The sequence below is a fragment of the Telopea speciosissima genome, chromosome 10, assembly GCF_018873765.1.
Source record: "Telopea speciosissima isolate NSW1024214 ecotype Mountain lineage chromosome 10, Tspe_v1, whole genome shotgun sequence".
Taxonomy (NCBI): Eukaryota; Viridiplantae; Streptophyta; class Magnoliopsida; order Proteales; family Proteaceae; genus Telopea; species Telopea speciosissima.
In genome coordinates, this window is record NC_057925.1 from 49,099,807 (window position 1) to 49,122,460 (window position 22,654).

The 22,654-nt window shown below is 39.0% G+C and overlaps 2 pseudogenes; both read right to left on the minus strand.

The window, feature by feature from the left end:
* Window positions 1–1,804: 1,804 nt before the first annotated feature.
* LOC122642910 lies at window positions 1,805–18,103 on the minus strand (annotated as a pseudogene).
* Window positions 18,104–18,646: 543 nt separating this feature from the next.
* On the minus strand, window positions 18,647–22,493 carry LOC122643677 (annotated as a pseudogene).
* Window positions 22,494–22,654: the final 161 nt, after the last annotated feature.

Below are 22,654 nucleotides of genomic sequence, written 5' to 3' on the forward strand. Positions count from 1 at the left end.
TATTTATTTTTTCCTTCTTCCAATATCGGTCAAAACGATTGGTCTTGGGGAAAATTATCGTCTCCAATTATCTGTCCCTCCATTTCCTCTAATAGGGGAGAGTGGACCCCACCTGGGCAGTGTGTTCGGGCAGGGGATATGGTGGTCGTTTCGGCCCCCTCCCCCACCCCCCACCTATGAGAGGAAATGGAGGGACAAATAATTGGAGATGATAAAGATCCCTTGGTCTTGGTGGGTCATACCGTCAGATTGAGTCGATTATAGTCTTTTAACAGTTTCATAAAACCAAAACTAATACCGAATTGATAAGGAATTCGATCCGGTCTGATTTTGCAAATGTTACCAAAATGGGTTATTTTGATATACTTGCTTTGTTTTTTTTTTTTTAATTTTATTTTGGCACCCCCATTTTATAGGGTTTCTATCTTTCTAATGTCTCCTACCTGGGACCGGACCTTTATTTGCTCCATTTCCTGGGCAGGTCATTTCCCCAAGTTCCTCTAATAGACGGGGCCACCCTACTCATGCCCGTACACATTGCCCATGGTGGGGTCCACCCCCATCTATTAGAGGAACTTGAAGAAATGAAGCGAGCAGGAAATGGAGCGGATAAAATTACTCCTATCTGATTGATGTAGTCTTTATCTTCTGGTAACAGTTTCCGAGTCGTTAGACAGGTGGACGAGGGGATCTGAGGTCGAAGAAAGGTAAAGGAAAGGTAAAGGCTGACAGTCGTATAAAAAAAATGGCCTCGTGTCAGAATCAGATACATAACCAGTTAAACGTTACATTTATATTCACGGGCAAAGGCAAAGGCAAAGGCAAAGGTGTAGACAACTAATTTTTGTCACGTCCCCTGGCGATGAGGACACATGGAGTATTGACAATCTTTGTCTCAGACACAAAAAATATAAAAAAACAAAGGAAGAGAATGTCTGGACTTGGCCCATGAAAAAGCCCATTGGTGCCAAGTCTCCAAAGGAAATTAAATAAGAAAGAAGGGTAAAATGGGAAAAAGTAAAAGATACCTAAACCTAAGAAGGGGGAGGGTAAAACAGTAAAATAAAAAGAAGAAATAAAACTCTATTAAAAAGGCAAAATGATAAAATATCTAAAAATTAGATATTTGTTTGAAAGGGTAAAAAGGTAAAATAACTAAAACCCTAAAGTGGATGGAGGGGGATTTTAAAATAGAAAAGAATTTTCAAAATGAGGGAGGCTACCCGTCATTGATGAGGGGAGAGAATTGAAAAGAAAAAAGGACAAAAAAGAAGTAGACACAGAATAGTGGGGGCGGGGGAGGGATTTCCCAAAAAGGAAGGAAGGCAAAAAGAACAGGAAACACAGAAAAACAGGAAAACGCAGAAACAAAAGAGCAGGAACAGAGAGGAAAAAGGAAAGGGTCATCGTCATTGGGAGGAAAAAGAAGGAGAGAAAGAAAGAGAGGGAGATAGTCTGAGATAGGGAAGCTGGAGGCTTCACTGAGCCGGGGAAGAGAACTCTCCTCCACATCTTCTTCTTCTTCTCCACTTCTCTTTCTTTGATTTTTGATTTTTTTTTAATCATTTTCATTGAACTTCTCAAACATACCGATCCCCTTTCTTCACTTCTGATTCCCATTTTATTTTATTTTATTCCATTGATCAAACCCCCACCCATCACAAGATTCACAACCGATTCCACTTTCTCTTTCGGTCTCTGTTTTTCTATTGCGCCAACTCCACCTCCAACGGGCGAATCCATCTAAAGAATTTTCGGAGATCAATGTCGATCAAACCCAGAGTTCGATTTGTGAATATCTGATATCTCTCTCGCTCTCTCTCTCTCTCTCTCTGTGTCAAACTCGATCTGCCCTGGGTTTACCGCCTAATAACTAGAACTGGGTTCAAAGCTGACTGGAACGAACTCTGCCCTCTCTCTCTCTCTCTCTCTGCTTCATTTGTTTTCTTGTTGAAGCCTTTGGGAGAAGACGGCAAGGGTTTTCATGTCAGCCCTGTAGTGCTTATTGAAGAATTGAAGACCCAAGTCCAAGTTTCAAGTTTCCTATACTTCTGCAGGCCGGACCCTGAAAAAGAGAGATAAGGGTATAATGATAATTTTAATAATTTAAAAAATCTCCAAAACATATTGAATAGGGGCTCGTTGTGTTCATAGAATTATTTGGTGCACTTTTTGTTCTTGGGTCGAGTTCGTTCTGAGGTTTGATTAGAAATATACGACAAAAAGACCGATTTTGACAAGTTTCCAATTTCCATTGATTTTCGTGGTTCGAAAGAATTATCCGAAAATCCCAACATTGTAGCGGGAACATTTGATCGTTTCCAATTTCCATTCTTGCTTTCGATCGTTCAAAGCAAGAATCCTTATGTATCGATTCATAATTACAAGAATTATAAATGGTATTTATTATATTACATTCTTTATCTCTTGAGTTAAATCGAAAAAATGAAACATTCTATGGTGTATAGGCGAGGACGGTGTAGAGCATGCATGTGCATACGCACATACACACACAGCGTGGGCAATGGGCTGTAGAGCCGTTAGTGACGTATGCACGCACTTAGCACTATGAACGCTTGCATCATGCTTCAAGCGATCTGATCTGGTACATTGATTTTTTTATGTGATCAGATCCGTCAGATTAGAAGATCCTACGATCACGTTTGATATGGTATGACTATTGTGAATAGTTTCATCTCTGGTTTAATCTAGACCATTAGATCGGAGGACAATCGATCTAATGGTTGATATGTCTGTTCAAAAAAGGTGTTTCTTTATAAATTAAAAGTGCAGTGTTCAAACGAAATATCTCTCTCTTACAATCAGTGTCTCTCAAAAAAATTCTGTATTTCGTCTTTATTGTTTTGTTGAGTCCTGAAGGTGAAATTTGTCGTGTGAGGGTAAATATCTCTTTTACGACAGCAAGTACGCGTTCAAAGTAGATTACAATTTTCTTCTCGATTTGATTTTTTCCAACAAAATGAACAAAGAAATTTAAATGCGAACTCCAAAATTAAGGAAACAAAACTTACCGTAGAGTATCTTCACCTTCCACTTGTAGTCAATCACCATTCCACCTAAAAGCACGTAGAGAAATCAAAATTGATTGGGCTCATGTTCTTTGTGCCGCAACGTAGGCTGCGCCCAGACACATGGGCCTACCACTCAGGGGGGCAGGGTGGTCATTGCGCCCACCCCCATGTGTCTAGGCGCAGCCTGCGCCTCCAGCACAGAGAACATTCTCCCAAATTGATTATAAGCAAATCATGCAAAGTTTGCCGATGGCGGCCTAATGCCTACCTATGAGTATGCCAGAGAGTTGGAGAGCCATCGGAACTTGCGGATTAAATTGGAATCGGGTCAGGAAAAGTGACCAAATTCAAATTGGAATTGATCGAACCCAATCCCGATTCCTGCCGATCCAAAATGGACAATCAACACAGGTTTCGAGGATTTTGGCGAAATCTAACCGATTCAGATCGAGTCAGAATAGAATCGGAACAGAATCGACTAGAACCGATTCATATACCAAATCCTTGCTTTAAAAGCCAAAATCCAACCTATACAACTAAATTCAGAAACAAAAAGAAAGTAAATCAAAATGGTAGGAGTAAGAGTTTTTCTAATCCAATAATACTTATTTTGAGGTAACAAGTTATATTATTCCACAAGGGAATGTTACCCATCAACCGATTTCTTATCTGGACAATACCCATAACAAAAGTCAAAACAAAAGAAAAAATTGTCATTTTGGCCTTCAAGCCTACTTTTCTTGAATACACAAAACCCATCACTGCAAATTGATGGAAACGAAGGAAAGAGGGACAAGAAATCAAAATTGATTCTAAGCAATTAAAGTCATTAAGCTGTGAAAATTGCAAATTAATAACACCGAGGCGAAGAGGAAAACCGAACCAGATCTTAATAACTAAATTGAGCTTATTAAGCTTCCTGCTGTTGATCTTGGCATGCAACGTCGCAGCCATCCTTCATTACAGAAATATGAAAATTCAGACGAATCTGATCGGAGTTCCATTTTATCCGAAGAATAAAAAATGGGAAATACGAAATCAACAGAAACTACGAACCAAATCTGCCCGGCCGGAGGAGCTTTTCTCGCTAGAATAAGCTGGTGAGAGTAGAACATTTTTTCGTTAGTTTCCCTTAAAGTCCAAACAAGAACTCTGAAACTAAGACTGAGTCTAGCAATCGATCGAACGTTACTTAAAAACGAAGAAACAGAGAGAGCGAGAGAGAGAGAGAGAGAGAGAGAGATGTCTGAGAAGAACACCGACAGAGGCAACGAAAGTGCGGAATGCGAGGGGGAAGAAAGTTCTCTGCTACTAAAATCGAAAGATGTGAGCGAGTGAATAAAGTGAGAGTGAGAGACGAGATTGAGAAGTGAGGAAGCAGTAAGCACAACCAACATGCATGGTGTATTAGAGGGCAAACGTCTCTTTCTATAAACGAATTTTAGAGGGGAAAATGGTTTTTTTTTTTTTTTGGCCTTCTTAATTTTAGTTTTTTTGAGAAAATAACCAGATATTTTACAAAGAGATTATGGATGAAATCATTGAAATGGCAGGGTGATCCCAACAAACTACCAAAATGGAAAACTGATGAAGTTCAACTTGTATGCCATATCATCTCATCACGACACCACATGGTTTGAGGTTCTTACAGTATCAGTGGCGTGGTAAGGACAAAGGGTAAAACAATTAAAAAAATTATTATTATTATTATTTTTAATTTAGAGGTAATAAATTGTCTGCTACGACCGATCCAGACCAATACTATATCAATATCGTTCGGTATTTTAGGTGACTGGAACCCGATCCAATACCATACACTAAATCATGCACCACGATGTAACTGATTACATCTTTCATCGAAAACAAATCCTCTCCAATTTCCTAAAAATGCAATGCGGTGCAGTTCGGAATTGAGAGCTCGACACATGGAAGATGGTTAAATCCAATGGTGCCAAGCTCAAGAAGAAAGAAAACAAAAAAATGGGTTAATCGAGCTCGGCACCGTTAGATTAAGCATCTTCCATGTGTGTAGCTTCTCAGCCCCCGAATTGCACCACATTGCATTTTTAGGGAATAGGAGAGGATTTTAGTCCATCTTGCATGGGATGGATTTTTAGTTGTCGGGCACGTGTTTGAGCTTAACAAAATTTTCTCTTGCGCATACATTCATTGTAATTTTAGATTATTATAGGCCCATCATTTTATCACCCTGATGGTGAGCTTAGCGATGATTAGGAGTGAAATAGGGTCGGGTCGAGTCGGATTTTTTAAAACCCAAGCTCAACTCAGTCCTAGGTCGGACTGAGATATCTCAGCCTAGGGCCAACTCTGTCGGGCTCATCCTAGCCCAGCCCGGCCCTGATTGAGCCTGATCAGGTCGGGCTAGGCCGGATTGGCCCTGATTTTTTGCCATTTACTTTCCTATGCATTAAAAAAAGGAGCTACATGTCATTGGGTATTAGCTTGTTTCATACTCAATTGACTGTTAGACTTTTTGTTTTGGTTAAAAAACTTAATTCAATCTTAAAATTGTAAATATTTACGTTTAATAAATAATTAGCGTTTTTTTGGTAAACCAATAGATAATTAGATACTAAACAAAAATCGCAAATGTAAACTATAAATTAAAAGGCATAACCTAACACAGTGGTCAAGTCAGATTGGGTTTAGCCTGAAGCCTCAACCCTAGTCCATCCTGACCCTGACTTAGGACCTGAAAATTTCAACCCTAATCCGCCCTCAGGGTTGAAAATCCAACCCAAACCCTATTCAAACTCAGGACAAGCTCAAGCCGATAGAACCAAACTTACACCCCTAGCGATGATGAACATGTGTTTCAAGACAATGTGGGACCCATTTTTATGACTCTCGATGTCCTCAAAGCCCAGTGATATCTTAAATTATTATAAGGACATTAAGAGAAATGGACTGAAAAATTATGAAAATACCATTGTAGGTTCGGTCGGGGCAACAACTTTGAAATTGGCCTAGGCTTCATGATTCAATGATTAATCTCAAGTATTTAAAGATGGTTTGAAAAGGTTAATTTACCCTTTTACAAAACACTCTATTTCTTGTCTTGTGGAACCTATTGCTCAAATAATTTTCGACAAAAAATGGTTTCTATTTTTTCATTTCATTTAAAAATACTCGAAACAAGCTTTCAAATTTTGAATCATGAAAATCATATTTTTAGTGAAAACTTATGTGTGTTTCAAGGAAATCCACGGATAGACCTAACCTAGACTCGACCTGGTCCGACCTAGACTCGGATTAGGACCCAGACCAAATCAGGCCCTGGTGCAAGCCTCTGACTAGCCCAAATTATAAGTAAAAAACTAGCTTGAGCATACGTGTGATGAGGATTGCCAACACCATCGATCATGCATTTGGGGATCGGTTGCAGATCGGAGGAATCACCAGATCCGTATCCTTATTGGTGGTCGCCGATCCTGATCCAATAGCAATCCAGGCCCAAATAACGGTATCAGTCGATGGATCGGTTTTCTAACCCGGATCACCGCATCACCCGATCTGATCCCCTATAACTTGTTTATATGCGTTCTTTTAGCAAGTTTGACACTATCTTCTTCCAACCTCCATTTCTCCCAAACTAGAGCTCATATATGCATGAAATTCAAACCAACCCCCCCCCCCCTCCCAATCATCTAATACTATTATGGATAACTTTGGATCGGATCAATCCAAAAAGTACAGATATTAGGGTTTTTTGTTGGGTGGGGGATCGATTCTTGGCTAGGGCATGAATCGGTCCAAAAATATATAAAAGATTAAAAAAATTTGAACATAAAAATTTCGTAAAAAAATGTAAATTTAATTTTTAAGTGAAATTTTGGATAAAGTACATAAAAATGTACAATAAATGTGCCTAGAGCTAAATTACATAAAAGGAATCGAAAAGGAATCGAAAAATATTGCAAAGAGCTAAACAAAAAAATGATGCAATCAAGATTCAAGAGTATAATAGTATTTCGTTACATTTCTGTACTTGTAGAAATTATGATATTACAAAGTATCCCAGCTACAATAAGTCCATATTAATGTAAAGCGTCAGTGTGGAATCTACAGTAACAAATATGAAAGGAATTTATTATTTTCACTAAATTGAAAAAGCATATAATGTAAAGAAATACAAAATTATCAATTCATATCACACCAATACCATCCGTGCACTGTATGTCATGGTCCATTGTATGGATTACTATCATTGTCATCATCATCCCATCGACGTGAAGGAGGCTCTTGGAACAATACTTTTTTTTTTTTCATGAGAAAAAATACATTGGAAAAATGCAAGATCATTTCCACATCTTTAGGCTAAAGACAATAAAACACAACTTACTATTGTTCCATTAGTCCCACATCGGGTGTATGAGTGTGGTGTGTGTTGTGTATATCTACCATTTCACGGTCCTAAAAGTCGGTTAATAAACATGGGAAAAAGGTTATTTGAACAAATGCGAAGGGTAGACACGCACCCCATCTGTGTCTCTCTCCTCACATGAAATAACCTTTATATCACTGATGTACAAAACCACAAAACCGTTCCGTCGGTCCTCATTGGTGCACTCTCCTTTGTCACTTGCTCAAAGAGCCCTCTCCCACAAATATATATACCTATTATTCACATTCTATATGTCACCACTAATTTCTTTGTAGCGTGTACAAAAACAGGGTCCCCAATTGAAAACGGAAAATTTATTCTCAATGATCATTTGTCACATTAATAATTAGGGTTTTCTTCCCCATCTCTATGCCTAATGAAGTATAACGTTTCACTATTTGTCACAAAGCAGTACATGGGTTAGTCCATATGATAGAGTACCAGACCCGGCATCTCATTGGTATAATTTCGCTTAAATTGAGTAGATGAAGTAGCAAAACTTACCATTTTGTATTTTGGTAATTTTACTAAAACTTTGAATTAGATTTTGAGTTTCTTTTCTTACTTTGAACTAAAATTTGGCTATTGAGATGTATTTGAGATCCTCTATCCCACAAATCAAGAGCACTTTGGAAATTGCCAATTTGTGTACTGGTTTTAGGGATACCTTCCAGTTTCTCATCAATGTTGGAGAGAACCTCATTAAAGTCCCCAAAGCATAGCTATGGTCCAGCGATGGTCCTACCAAGTTGGGCTAGTTCCTGCCAAAAGATATGTCTTCTATCAGATCGGGGTTCACCATATACAAACGTAATACGCAATCTAGAGTCAAAGGACTGATTGCTCACAATAGTGTAAATCAGCCCTGATGAGGCAGACTGAACACTGACAGTGAAGGAGTCATTCCAGAATAAGACATTTCCCTCCATTGAGTCCAACAGGATCAACACATAACATGTTGTCAAAGCCTAACTTCCCTTTTAACTTGACCAGATGAGTTTGCTGTTGTTTAGTCTCCATTAAGAAGACAAGGTTTGGCTTAGATGAGGAGCAAAGTGTTCTCAAATATTGTATTGTCAGGGGGCAACCACTTCCCTGGCAATTCCAGCATAATAGACTCATTGCGACTTGGGGGGTTGGTCGAGGGTAGCCACCCACACCCTTTCAGATTCTTATCCTGTCACAGGGAACTTAAGTTGCCGGGGTATACCCTGTGATGGAGGGTGCCAAGCGAGTACTTGAGGGTCAAGAACCAAACATTGGGCGATCTGGAGCCGCTTGAAATTCCGAATTATTGGGCCAGGTAAAAAAAAAAGAAAAGAATGGATCGTGTGTTTGATCAGATTGGTTATGAATTTGTTGGGACTTTAGGAAGCCCATTCCTGAATTTTAAATAAGTAATGGGGGTCCTCTTTCCTTTTCTACGAGTCTCTCAAAATAATTCTCCAATCGTCAATCTATCGTATTTTTAAATTCTTCTGGTCAAAGTCTGGGATAATCTGCTCTCATTCATTGATTAATTCTAGAAAATTCTACCAAAAAATATTCATTCTAGAAAATGAGAGAGAATAGACATCCAGAACAAAGGCACCGTTTGATAATGTTACCCTTGTTTTTGTACCGTTTTTGTCCAAAATCGTACTTTGACCTGTTACAAGAATGTATTCAGTTTTGTAATGTTTACTACAAATTATAAAAATATCATTAATATTATAATTCATATAAAATTAATGTTAAAATATTAAAAATTATAAAAAATCCATATAAAATGTATATTAAAAAAAAAACAGACATGCACTAATAAGTTACTATAAATTACAAAACTTTATGTATGTTTTAGACGAAAACATAGTTTTCCTCCACCAATCGAGGACTGTTCACCTGCCATCTTAGAGTTCACAAACCCCTTCTAGGATTTTGTATGTTTCAAAATATTCTCTCGATATTTATTCTCGCTCTTCGGTGAATGGGATCCCATTCACCGTTGGTGGAGGGACGCTCAGTCCCTTACTTTATGGATATGGAACTGTAGACGCCACATTTTGACACCTTGGAAGTGTGTCCTGGCAATGATCGTAAAGTTCGTAACTCGTGTGGTGATTGAATGGCAAGAATTACCAAATTACCCCTACCCCACCTTTTGTAACCAACTGCCCCAAATAGAGCTCAAACCCCTAACATAGCCGTATTTAACCATTTTAAGTCCACATTTGAAGTTTCACCCAAATCCAACACCTTTGTGAAAATGACCGTTTTGCCCCTGGCACTGTTCTCGGTATCTGGACCATCCGATTCAGTCCGAAATACTTTGGATGACCTCATTTGGTCATATTAAGTTTTCACGTAAAGTTTCGGTCAAATCGGGTAATTTTTGTGAAAATGACCGTTTTACCCCTAGTATGGTTCTTGGTACCCAAGCCACCCGATGTGACCTGAAATCATTTGGATAACTTTATTTGGTCATATTGTGCTTACAAGTAAAATTTCATGTAATTTTGATATCATTTGGACATTGATTGGTGTGAAACACCATTTATGCGCTTTCCTCGATATCTGTGCCATTTTAAGACAAAATTCGATCATATCTGTCACACGGAGGAAAATTACGGGTTGAGACCTTCGCGGCAATATGTGGCACGTCAAAATCGGCCACACGGATTGAAAGATATCAATATTTGAATGTGGGCCTTTAAAATGGAATCTTTAAGAAAGAGAGAAAAATAAAATAAAAAGTTGACCGACCCGAGTCAGACCGGATTGACCGGACCGGATCAACCCGGCCTGACTCGACCCACTTGAACTGTCGGCAGGGGACAAAGCCCCACCATTTAGGCTGAGCCACACAAGGCCCATCACCCATGCCCACCTGCCCAGCAGGCCTAGGCACACGCAAGCCCAGGCTGCGCAGCAAGCCTGGCCACACGCAAGCCAGCCGATCACTCCTTATCCTAGCCATTAATGCACCAGGGGTCTTTGAGACCTTTCCTCGAATATTTTTTTCCTATAAATAGGAGGTGTTTTAGAGAGGTTGGGGACAGAGGAAAATTAGTGAAAAATTACCTTCACGTAGTCCTTGATCCCCTCTTTCCATCAATGGTTTTCTTATCCATAGGTTATGCTCCATTAATGATATAAAATCCCGTAAATACCCCTTCTTCATCACTCTTGCCATTCGGAGCAACCACACTTGGAGCGGCTTTTGGAGGTTTCTGGCGATACTTACGGTCAAAAAAAGGTTACTCAAGCTGAGCCCAGGCACTTCCATGCTTCAAGGGTATTTTTCCATATTTTTGACTTATTTCTAAATATTTGTTTTGATTTTCTTTACAACAAAGGTTGTTTTTCAGTTATAAAAATGGTAAAAATAATTCAAGAGTGATAAAAATATGAAATTTTCAGGCATGATGCTTGTCACTATGTTTGACATTCATTAATTTTCTCAAGCTCCAAATCATATTTTTTGTGATATTTTTGCCCCTGTAAAGGATTTCGGATTATGTAAAATCTGAACATGTGGGAGGGTATTTGGACAAAAGTGTTATGACCATGTTAAAGATCATGTTTTGATTAGTGGGAATGGGCTCTGGTTTGATCCAATTCGGATCTGTGATGGGGATTTTGTATTTTTCTTTCTTTTCCCTTCTTTTTTAGTATTTCAGAAAATATTAAAAATAATATAAATGCATAAAAATTCACAAAATAATTATGGGATGCATATTTCATCATGCTTGATTTTATGGAATCATTATCCACTGACATGCATGTTTGATAGTTTTTATACATTTCCCACCTCATTTAGGGGTATAAATGTCATTTTTTTAATTATAATGAAAAATTCTGGAAAAATAGGAAAAAATGTTTTTATGCATGACATGCTGTTTTAGAATGGTTTAGGATGTTTTCATATGCATACGTGACCATCATGCTTGATAGATATGCATACAAAGTCATTTGCGCCCTCTAGGGGCATTTTGGTAATTTACCAAATGTGGGCCTAGGCTATCATTCTGGAAATATCATTTGGTGTGTTCAGTCATTTTAGGATGTTTAACATCACTTTCGATGCCTACAATGATTCTAAGTGTCTTTTGACACTTTTGCCATTTTGCCCTTACGGGCATTTTGGTCATTTTGTGACCAAACCTTGCTTAGGACCCCGGAAAGGCTCCTGTTACTTTACCACATGTTTTAACATTTAATAAACATGTTTTAAGCATAAGCCAGCATTTTCATGAATTATCATGCATTTTCTACATGTTTGCCATAACAGGGCATTTTGGTAATTTTTACCACCCCACATTTCCATGCCATTTCATGTGCTCTTTATGATCCAAATGCATGATGTTAATGTTATTTAATCATGTTTTATTTATTTACAGCATTTAAATATGATTTCATGCTTTTATACATATTTTGGCCCTTTAGTGGCATTTTCGTAAGTTTGGCTATTTTGGCATATAAGCTGTTTTGCTTATCAATATAATTGTCCTTCTTCATGATATAATTAGACTTGGTTTTCTTTTTTACAGTCAACCATGTTTTAGACCATAGAGTTAGGCTTTTAATTTAGGTAAAATCCATTAATTAGCTTAACTAGGATGTATAATGTACATAACCATCTAGCCTAGTGATAGTAATCAGGATTAAAACATTAATCTTAATTAGCCTAACTAGGTTCATAAATTTCAATTAAGATAATAAAAAATCTTCAAAAAAAAAAAATGTTTAATTAGGTACATAATATGTATAAAACAACAGTATACAACAGAGTTTGGTCTAGGAAGACAGGCCGTCGGCCGGATGGTTGTTGGGTGCCTAACACCTTCCCAACCCGTAACTTGACACTTACCTAGAGATCTGGGGCAGACCATCCATTGAGTCATTGGAGTTAAATTAGCGCCCCTTCTGCGAAGGAGGGGCACCATTCATGGGTCCTAGACCCTAAATCTAGGTGGCGATTTCTATTTTCCCATTTTCTTTCTTTCCCTTGGGTGCACGCCCAGCGACCCTCCGTCCATTGCGACTACAGGAACAAATATTCAATTTTCTTAAAAAAAAAAAAAACCAATGTTATGATCTAGTAATACCAGGAACTAATCTTATTAACCGTCTATTGGTAATTCATCTTACACACCCAAGTTGCATCAATGGACCACCAACAACAAATGGCTCACTTTTTCCTCTAAGATTCAAAGTTGACATCATCATATGATCCATTTATAATAAAGGAGCGAGTTTTCCTTCAACCATGGGATTCTTTTCACCACGGTGGGTTCAAATGTGTGCAAAGTTATAAGAAGGTATTTTGGGGAACAACGAACAATACCAGAACTCATAGGGGTTTGTGAACCCTAATATGGTGGTTGAATGTTTATCAGACGGTGGAGGAAAATTTTGTCCTATAATAACATAGTTGGATGTATAATTGTAGGTCACATGGTTTCTATCTTGTCAAGTGCAGTGCATTGCCTAGTGCACCTACATGTCGCATCGGATGGTGCACCACATAAACTGTCCGATGCATCAAGTAGGTGCACGTACTTGGCAGTGCACCATACTTGTGATGATAAAGATTCCTATCTCATGGTTAGGATTTTCCCAATTTTGGTAGGAAGACGTATAGGATTGTTATATTTATTTCCCTATGTTTCGGTTCAGAATTGTGATTCCTCTCTCAGGTTGTACAAAGGTCCAAAATGCTCTTGACAGGCCCATCCAACTACCAAAAATAGTGGGTGATAAGGTGAAAGACCGAGTCCAACAATTAAAGTAACAAAGCTTTTCCCTCCCTTATCTTGACAACCAACACCAGATTCTGATTCTCTCCACATACATGGAGGATAATTACTCACCACATATGCTCAAATATTGCTGCTTAATGTTCATAACTAAAAACTTCTATCACTTTTTTCTTTCCTCTACTTTCAAGAGCTTGGATTTCCACTAGGGGTGCAATTGAACTGTCTCAGACCGGGTTTTCTAAAACCCCAGCCCAACCTTAGACCCCCTTTAAGTCGGTCCATACTCAGCCTAATCCAAGCTCGGGTTGGAATATCTCAGTCCAGGCCTAACCTTGTCAGGTTTAGCCTAACTTGACCTTGATTGACCTTGGTTGGTCGGGTCGGCCTTGATTGACTTTGATAATGGTATTTTTTACATTTCAAGACTAGGTAGGACTGGATTGGACCTGTTGGAATATGCAGGAAACAAGTGCGAACTCATAAAGAAATTTGAATCTAGTTTCGGTCGTTCACAAAGAACAAACTTTGTACTCCATAGAAAATCAAAGTGATCCAAGGAGCAGGATATACATATATCGAAGATCTGAGTTTTTCTGCGAACTCACTTGTCTATTGTCCTTGCAACTGTTGCTGCTCCCTTTTAGTTCAGCTTTTCCACAAAGATTGAGCAAAAAAAAAAAAAAGAGAGATGACTGATGAAAGTTTTTTCGGTCACAATGAGTGGGAGTAGTGGCTTTATTAAAACATATGTGGAGAGCAATAAGGGAGAGGTTCCAGACTCCCAATCCTAAGTGCCCAAAAGGGTAAGAGAGCTCTGCCTGGTTGTGTAGACCCTGCACCAATGCAGGAGCCAGTGAGAGTAGATGGACATTGTTGTGGCAAAATCCGAGCTGATGCTCTCTTGGCTGACCTATCCTGCATAAGAGAACATTCACAAGACAAAGGAGTGCTGACTTGAACCGGTGACGACGCTCCGATGCCTAAGTCAAATATTTGCAACAGATAAAAACTCAAATCTAAAGAATAGAAAGTGACAGATTGGGAGCGTCCCATATATTGGTAGGTGTCGTCTCTAGGGAGAGACACATATTGATCCAAGAGTCACAAGGATGCATGTGTGACCTTAACTGGTTCTGTACTCTAGTTAGGTTAACTTACCATATGAGTTAACTTGCTTGTCGCTCAAGCTTTAGGGTTTGTCTGACGCATTTGTCGATCGTGTATGACACGGAATCGTATGCTAACTGGTAAATGTGTGAGCTTCCGAGCAAGCTAGGTCGACTCTTGAACTCACTATCTTGGTTGACTTAGTAATTTGTTTGGAGTGATCTTTTTGGGTTAGTGTCCGATATCCGATCTCAGTGATCGAATATGGAGTAAGATGACTCGCCCAAGACTTATATAGTTCGGTATGGGTTGGATATATGGTTCGACGATCTTCTCAACTTGACATGTGTTGTTTAAGCATTGGTTGGACATAACATGATTCATCAGATATCAATATGAATGAGATTTTTTAGTTAGTTGGGGGGGGGGTTGATAATTTCGTACATTCCTATGTACAAGGCCGACGTATGCTTCCTTTTCCCTAAGTACTGTTAAGCGGAGTGAAAGCAAAAATACTTGGTGAGAAGAAATGGTAAGGTGGCATGACTTATAGGGAGGTATATAAGCTTAATTTTCATTTGTGCAGCATTGAGAAAAACTTCATCTATATTTTTATGACACTTTAAAATTTCAATCGTACAACTTCATGTTCTTGTTTTGAGGTTAGAATCGAATATGCTTTACCTCATAAATTATGTAAGCCTCATGAGCCTTAGAGCCAATCACCACTCCTCTCCTCCTCTCCCTCTCTCTCTCTCCCCCCCCCCCCCCCCCAACAAACTAAAAATTAAAAAAGAAAGTTTTGGTTTTCATTGGTTCTTGATGCATCCCATGAGAGGTGTTCATATTAGATTGTGAGCAATCTACATTAGATATGAGTAGGGGTGTCCAAACCTAATGAAAATTAATAAAATTGATCGGAAAAATCCAGATCGAATTGAATTGATCTTTATCCAACTGTTTTAAATAGAGAAATTAATTTGTAACAATATGTCCATTGATCTCCTTGTTCACTATGTGAAATCAGTTGGACAATTAAATAAACTATTGGGAGAATTGCCTAGATCTACTAGATTGTAAAAAAAATTATAAAAATAGTAGGTACAAATTATATTTTACCATCACAAGTTATAATATTAAAAAGATTTACCAAATCCCCAAATGACTAAAAATTGCTAAATGAATAATCTAAACTACCCCAACTTCTTTCTCTCTCCTTCCTTCTTCTCTTTCTTTACTTCCTCGTCCGAAGTACACCTCCGCACTCCCTCCTCCGCCTCCCCCTCCCTGCAACACTGCCTCGCCTTCCTCCTTGCAAATCTGCCTGGAATCACCACCATCGCAACTCCCATCTACCCCTCCCTCCCTCTCCCTCTCTCCTCCCCTACAAACCCGCCCCAGCATGCACCCATTCATTAATTAACCATACAATCCGTTTGTTTTGGCTTAATTAATTGGAAAAATTTTCTGATATTTGTTTCCATAAAAAAATGAATATTGGAATACTTTTTAACATTTAAAATATTACATCTAAATTTTTTTGAAGTGAAAAATTTTCAGATAAAATTTTACATCGAAACAAACAAAATCAGGAAAAAAAAAAAAAACCAAACAACTAGGAATAGAATAATTTAAGAACCCCCAATCTCTCTCTTCTCCGGATTTAATTTCCCTCTCTAAAGAAGGTGCCTTCATACATCTTTCCAGAGTCAAGGGATTTTTGTATTCTGAGTTCAAAATTTCGACCTTCGAAACTGACGGATCATAATGTTGTCATTAAGTTGTCGAAAATGATGGATTTCACAATCACAACTTCAAAGCCATCATTCAAATCGTCAGTAAGAGATAACACCCATTACAGATAAAGAGGAAGACCTATGAACATTAAGCAGCAAAATTTCATTAATATGGGCAAAATGAATAGGGGAAACGGTTCATTAAAGAATGTGGGTTATAGGGGAGGGAGGGGGTGGGTGATAGTGATGGTGCAGAGCAGATTTGTAGTGAGGAAGGTGGGGCAGTGTTGCAGGAAGGGGGAGGGGGGAGCAAGGAGGTGTACCTTCGTCGGTGGAGGAAGAAAAGAAAGAGAACAATGAAGAAGGGGCGAAGGAAGTTGAGGGTATTTTAGGTTATTCATTTAACTATTTTTACTCATATGGAGATTTTGTAAATCTTTTCAAATTGGTAAAACATAATTTATAACTACTACTTTTTATAATTCTTTTTACAATCTAGTAGATCTAGAAAATTCCCTCTTTTTTGGGGTGTTCTGAATAACTCATGAAACCCAACACTTTTATCCTTCTGAGAAGTTTTTTCTTCTATTTTTCATTTCTTTTCCGTCCTAATCAAACAGTTAGGGAAAAATTCTTTTCTTTTCTTTTCTATCCATGTCTTGACAACCAAACACAGCCATAAGGTTTATTGCTTCAAGAGCAATGGAAGGACAAAAACGGATTACGTGCAGGTCTACACGATCCTCTGCTAGATGGGGTATCTTACACTTAAGAAATGTTGAAGAAGAGTAAGTTTTGTCATTGCCAAAGTTAACCCTTTCTTTGACGTTCAGAACTGGAACTCCTCCGTCCAAATAATAGTAAGGGGCGTTCCCAATATCAAAATCATTTTAATGGGGATTTTGCAAATTAACAAAGTATATAAGACTGCAGAGGAGGGTAAAGCAATTCCAGAGATTCCTGGCTAATGCACCACCAAAGATGTTTGATGTTTTCCACATGAATCATGATAAGGTTAATAAATAAAACATTCACATTCGTAAATTTTGAGTCACTCTTTCATGCCAGGTTACAGTGAATCACGCACTCTCTCCCTCTCCCTCCGCATTTGCGTTGTTTTATCTCTGTTTCTTTTGGATTTTTGTGTTGAGAATGAACTTGAAAGTGGTGCACTCACCTAGACGGAAGGGGAGATCAGGGAGGTTGCCATGCGCCCTCTTATTCCCATAATCAGGGTAGTCTTCTTTGCAGAAGGGAACGGCTTCCTGTAGAAAGAGACCCCTCTTCTCTGCTTTCTTTACCGAATCCCATTTGTTGTAGGGTTCCCCCGTTTTGTGAGACACATGAATTTCTCCTTTCTCCTTCAATAGCACCTGGGCATTCTCCAGAAACCCCTTCACCAAATTTTTGTTCAACCTGTTCAATCACCATGATCAAACATTTTGAAGCCTTCTTTACCATTTCACTAAACAGAAAGAAGAAAGGGAGAAAGGGGGAGAAAAGATAATTAACTGGATCTGGCAGTAACTATCTTCACGATAGAGGAAACCCACATGAGGAAAGTTGTAAACGATGCGATCAAACCTCTGAGTCCTGAGAAAATAGTGTTGGCTCATCTTCGTTGCATCTACTCCATGCAAGACTAAACAACCCCTCACTTCTAGCTCTCTCACATTCCCAATTCCATAGCTATACTTTCTGGCCAGATCATCTTCGTTTTCACAATCATCATTTACTCAGTTAAATCAACAAGATTGTAAAGAAAATAAATCAAATCACTAAGAATTTCAAACATCATCAGAGATGGAATATGGAGATCTACAATATTTTTCAGAATATCCTTTTTGGTGTGGCACTTTACCTTGGGTGTCAAGGGATGTAGCAACCATATTTGTTGCAGAACTGAAAACCCTAGCGAGAGAAAGAGAGAAGGAGAAGTCCTTCTCCTACCAACAAGATTCTGTGGTAGCTTGAGTAATGTTTTATCCATTTTACTATGGGTATATCCCCCTCTTCTTCTTCTTCCTCTTCCTCTTCCACTTCTTCGTCCTCTTCCTCTTCCATGGTGGTCACCGTCTCCATGGGTGTGAAGCCCTTTTTCTAAACTGTGAACTCTGCAACAGATTGAGAAAGAAAAAATTATTCTTCGGTAAAGATTGCTTTGCATTACTTAGAAAGAAAGTTTGTCAAAAGAAGATGCTTTTTGCTCCATCACTATTGAAGAATGATCACTGAACTGACGATGAGGAGCCAGTCAATGAGATGAGAGGCCCAGGAGACGATGGATCAGGATCGTCTCCAGGGAGCACAGTGCCCAGGGCACGCGTAGGGGGCATTCAGCGGTTGAATTGTGCCGCACACATCTCGACGGTGGGGCTGAATTACACCCTTTACACAACCATTTGACACTAAATTCCCTGGGAATCGTCTCCAAATTTAGCTCATCTCCGAGGATAGAAAGAGAACTTTCTCTCTTTGGTTCCCAGAGGATCTTTGCTCCGTCAAGGCTGAAAGCAATTGGAAACCGTCAATTAAAACATTAAACAGGCCATTGATATGACTTAGAAGATTCCAACATCACAAAAAAATTTAATTAGTTCCATTCTACATTACAATACAGAATCAAATGGAGTGATTCTGTATTTCACCACCAAAAAAAGATCAGAGAGATCTCATTCAATCCTTTCTAGCTCTTCACAAAATCTGGTTGGTTAGTCACTGATCTAACCCAAGCCCACTTATGGTCCTTTACATCAACAACATTCTTTGCATTTGCCACCTCTGTTACCGGAATATATGCAGAAATACCATTAATGGGTCCAGCAACAAACCCAGTGTAACCAGCCATAACCACATGGGTTGCAGAGTGTGCTAGAAGTGTGCAATATAAGTTATCTGTAGCATTTGCAGGGACTGCACGTATCATATATGTTGGGTCAATGTACTTCACTGTGAATAGCTCCCCTGGATGGTCTCTGTCCCAACATCGTTTCAACTCAGACTTCAACTGCACCCCAACATCCAAGAACACTGGATTGCCAGACTCATCTTTCTCTTCCCTCTGTGTAGCTGTTCTTGGTATCAAATCTTGCCCAGCCCCTTCAGCTACTACTAACACAGCATGCCCATTCTCTTTCATCCTCTGTTCAAGGAATTCAAAAAGGCCTCCTTTCTCTTCTAAGTAAAAATCAGTTTCTGAAATTAAACAACAATCCACATCACGGCTACTTAATGTAGCATGGAGGACAATGTGACCTGTGCTTCTTCCCATTAACTTCACTAAGCCAATACCATTAACAGCACTCTCTGCTTCCACATGAGCTGCATGAATTGCTTGTTGAGCCATCTCCACAGCTGTTTGAAACTCAAATGATCTGTCTATGATTCCAACATCATTGTCGACGGTCTTGGGGATTCCGGCAAAGTATCTCATTGAAGATTGCCACAGCACCTCGCATTGTGCCATCTCCACCGATTATGTAGACCTGTCAGAATAAAAAGTTTGTGAACAGAGTAGCAAAACAGCAACAGCTTACTTTAATCTACTTCTGTGCCAAATTGTTTAACTAGGTCTATAAGCATTCAAGTTCAGAGAAAAACAGTTAAAGCAATAGTGGTTAGTTGTTAGCAAAGCACAAGATTCTGTTAACACAACTGCTGGGAACTAATGTTTCAGAAGCCATAACCACAAAAAACTAGCAACTTTGCCATTGTCCCTTATATTTATATCATATCCAAGTAGTAGATTGCAACTTCACCAATTTCTTTGCCCACCTCGACGAAAAGAAAATGCGTTTATCATACTTCTAACTCGGACTGTTGAGCCCACTCACAAGAAAGGGCTTGGGGTGGTGTCAGCCTAGGCAATCAAAGTTTATAGTCTACCACCTCCCTCTCAATTATGTTGGTCTCACAACATTTTTTTTTTTTGGGGTGCAAAACCAGATGGAAGAAGTGCTCAGTACTCTTAGCAGTAGACTCGAACACTTTACATGGCTGCCAATCTTCTTCTTTAGACTCCTTTATCACAACCAATACAACATTCAAATTAGAATTATTGAATTTAATTCTCTATATACCAACATTCTCTTCACTGCTACTAGAATCGGGCAGCTAATAGTTGTCATTGGCTTCAGCACTTGTCTTTTGATGACCTTCCAACCATATGCTACAGAAAATGGATATCTCACACTGTTAAACAGGGAAGAGGGTTCCTACACCAGTGTGGGCTGTGGGGGAATCTCCCATACTACACCAACGGTAGTGTTGAGAATGGTATTATCCACATGAGGCGCAACATGGTCAGGATAGGAGAGAGAAATCAATAAAAAAATCCAAGTGAGAGGACTTGGTACTCTGGCATTATGGGGAACTTTTTCCCATTAAAGAATTATACGGGAGGATGCTAACTTTCAAGACCTCTTTCACCCCAAGTAGACCATCAACTCATCAAAATTATCCCACAGCTGGTCTGTTGAAGTTTCTTCCACGTATCACAGCTAGTCATTACATTTTTACAAAATAGACAACTAAAATTTTCTGCCTCTTTTAGCCCTGGACAATTGAAAAAGCTATCAATGTGACAAATGTAATCAACAAAGACACTATGGATGGGTTACCTTCAAAATATAGCACTCCAGTTTTACACTCATATCTAAGGGTGTCAATTTGGTCCGAACCAAGAACCGTCTCTGAATCATACTGCTAAAACCCAGAACTGACCCATCCCATTACTAAATTGGATGGTTCTGGGAGCTGGTTTTGGAGCCGATTATTAAATAGGACAGGAAAGTTCTGCAACGGATTTCCTAAGGGATCCAGAACCGAAAAACCTAATAAGGAACCAGCTAAAACCAAAACCACTTGGACCTGTTTAACATGCCTAAATTACTTATTTAGGAATAGTTTATACTTAATATTATATAAGAGATTGTAATTACCAAAAAAAAAACAAAAAAACTAAGAAGAGTTTTTTTTTTTTGGTAAATAAACTAAGGAGAGTTAAGTGTTTGTATTCTAAAGATATGATGTTTGATTAGGAATATATCTAATTAATTGTATGCTTGGGAAATTTATTTGTTTACTTAATAATTTTGTAGATGTTTGACTGTTTGAGACTTTTGAGTGCTTAGAACCGTTAAGGAATTGAAACGGATAATCCATTATTAAACGGGAGTGGATCCTAACTTTTAGACCATTTAGTAGACAGGACAGTTCTGGGATTGATCCCATTGGGTCCAAAACAGTAAGGAACCGTCCCATTTGACACCCTTACTCATATCTACCCAAATTGACCATCCACTTAATGTTATTCTAGTACTTTATGAGGACTAAACTTGTTACAGATGTTGATTTCTCATCTTTGAGGCATCAATCACCCCAACCTAAATGGTATCTTTAAGGAGACTAGCTATGCTTGAGCAATTGAAGGCCCACTAACAGTCCGTTTTTCTATTGACCCATCCATGTTGGGCAATGGTGAAAAAAGCTGAAAAGTTGAAGACTTTCAGATCTGGTTGAAATACTCCTCCATTCCCAATTTTCATTTCTCCCTTAGCTTGAAGATAGCTGGTGTCAGCTTATCAATTGAGGCTTGGAAGGAGTTCAGCAAAAATCCAAGAAAACCAAACCCTCAAAATCTGTATACCTAAGGTCTATTTGGTGAATGTCAAATAGGGCTTTTTCACGTTAACCATCAAGAGAAGGGAAAGGGAGTGGGGGAGGGGGAAAGAATCAAATACAGAGGATGTTAGCTAAATTTTATAGAATTGAAAATCAACATAAGAACCTGATTAAATCCGTGAGATTCAATGGCATTAAGGATCTTGTGGAGATCAAAACCACCTCTGGAGGTCTCAAGAACTGTACCACCCTTCATATGCCAGCCGTGTACGAGCTTAGGATCAATCCGTATGGGTTCCATGGAATAGAATCCTCTGTAACCGGCCATGACTCGGAAGATCTGACGCACACCGTAAAGTTCCCACAATCCCATCACCAGCTCCCTGACGACGGTATTCATTCCAAGGCAAAGTCCACCGCAGGTGACGATTGCCGCTCGGACTGTGGAAGGATTGAAGAAGATTTGCTTACGAGGGCCTGCGCGGTGGTAGGCGAGGGGAGGGAGAGTGGAGGAGGCGGAGGATGCAGGGGAGGTGTCGGAGATATTGAAGAGAACTTGACGGAGAACAACATCGGAGGGAGAAATGTAGAATTCGTTGAATGAGTGATAGAATTGGTTCATTACCAAAAAAAAAAAAAAAAAAAAAAAAGAGTGATAGAATTGGTTGCGATCCAAAGGGCTTGTAAAATTTGGAAGGTTTTGCAGGTAATCGGAGAGGTCTGGTAACTTTTGAAGTTGGGTATTCAGTGGGAAAGACAGGGTTTGGATATGCAGTTGGTTCAAGTTCCCCTGATACCTATCGCCGGAGGTGGTACTAGGAAAAGCGATTTTCGAATGGGAATCGGTCATGGCGAGTGAGGTGAAGACGATAGAAAGATTGATGGAAAGATGGATTTATCAGAGATTCAGAGGAGAGAGGATTAAAGAAAGAAGGAAGTTGGGAGAAAGAAGAAACTGGTGAGTCTTGGACTCCTGGACACGGTAGTAGTGAGTAGCGACTTGCAGGAAAA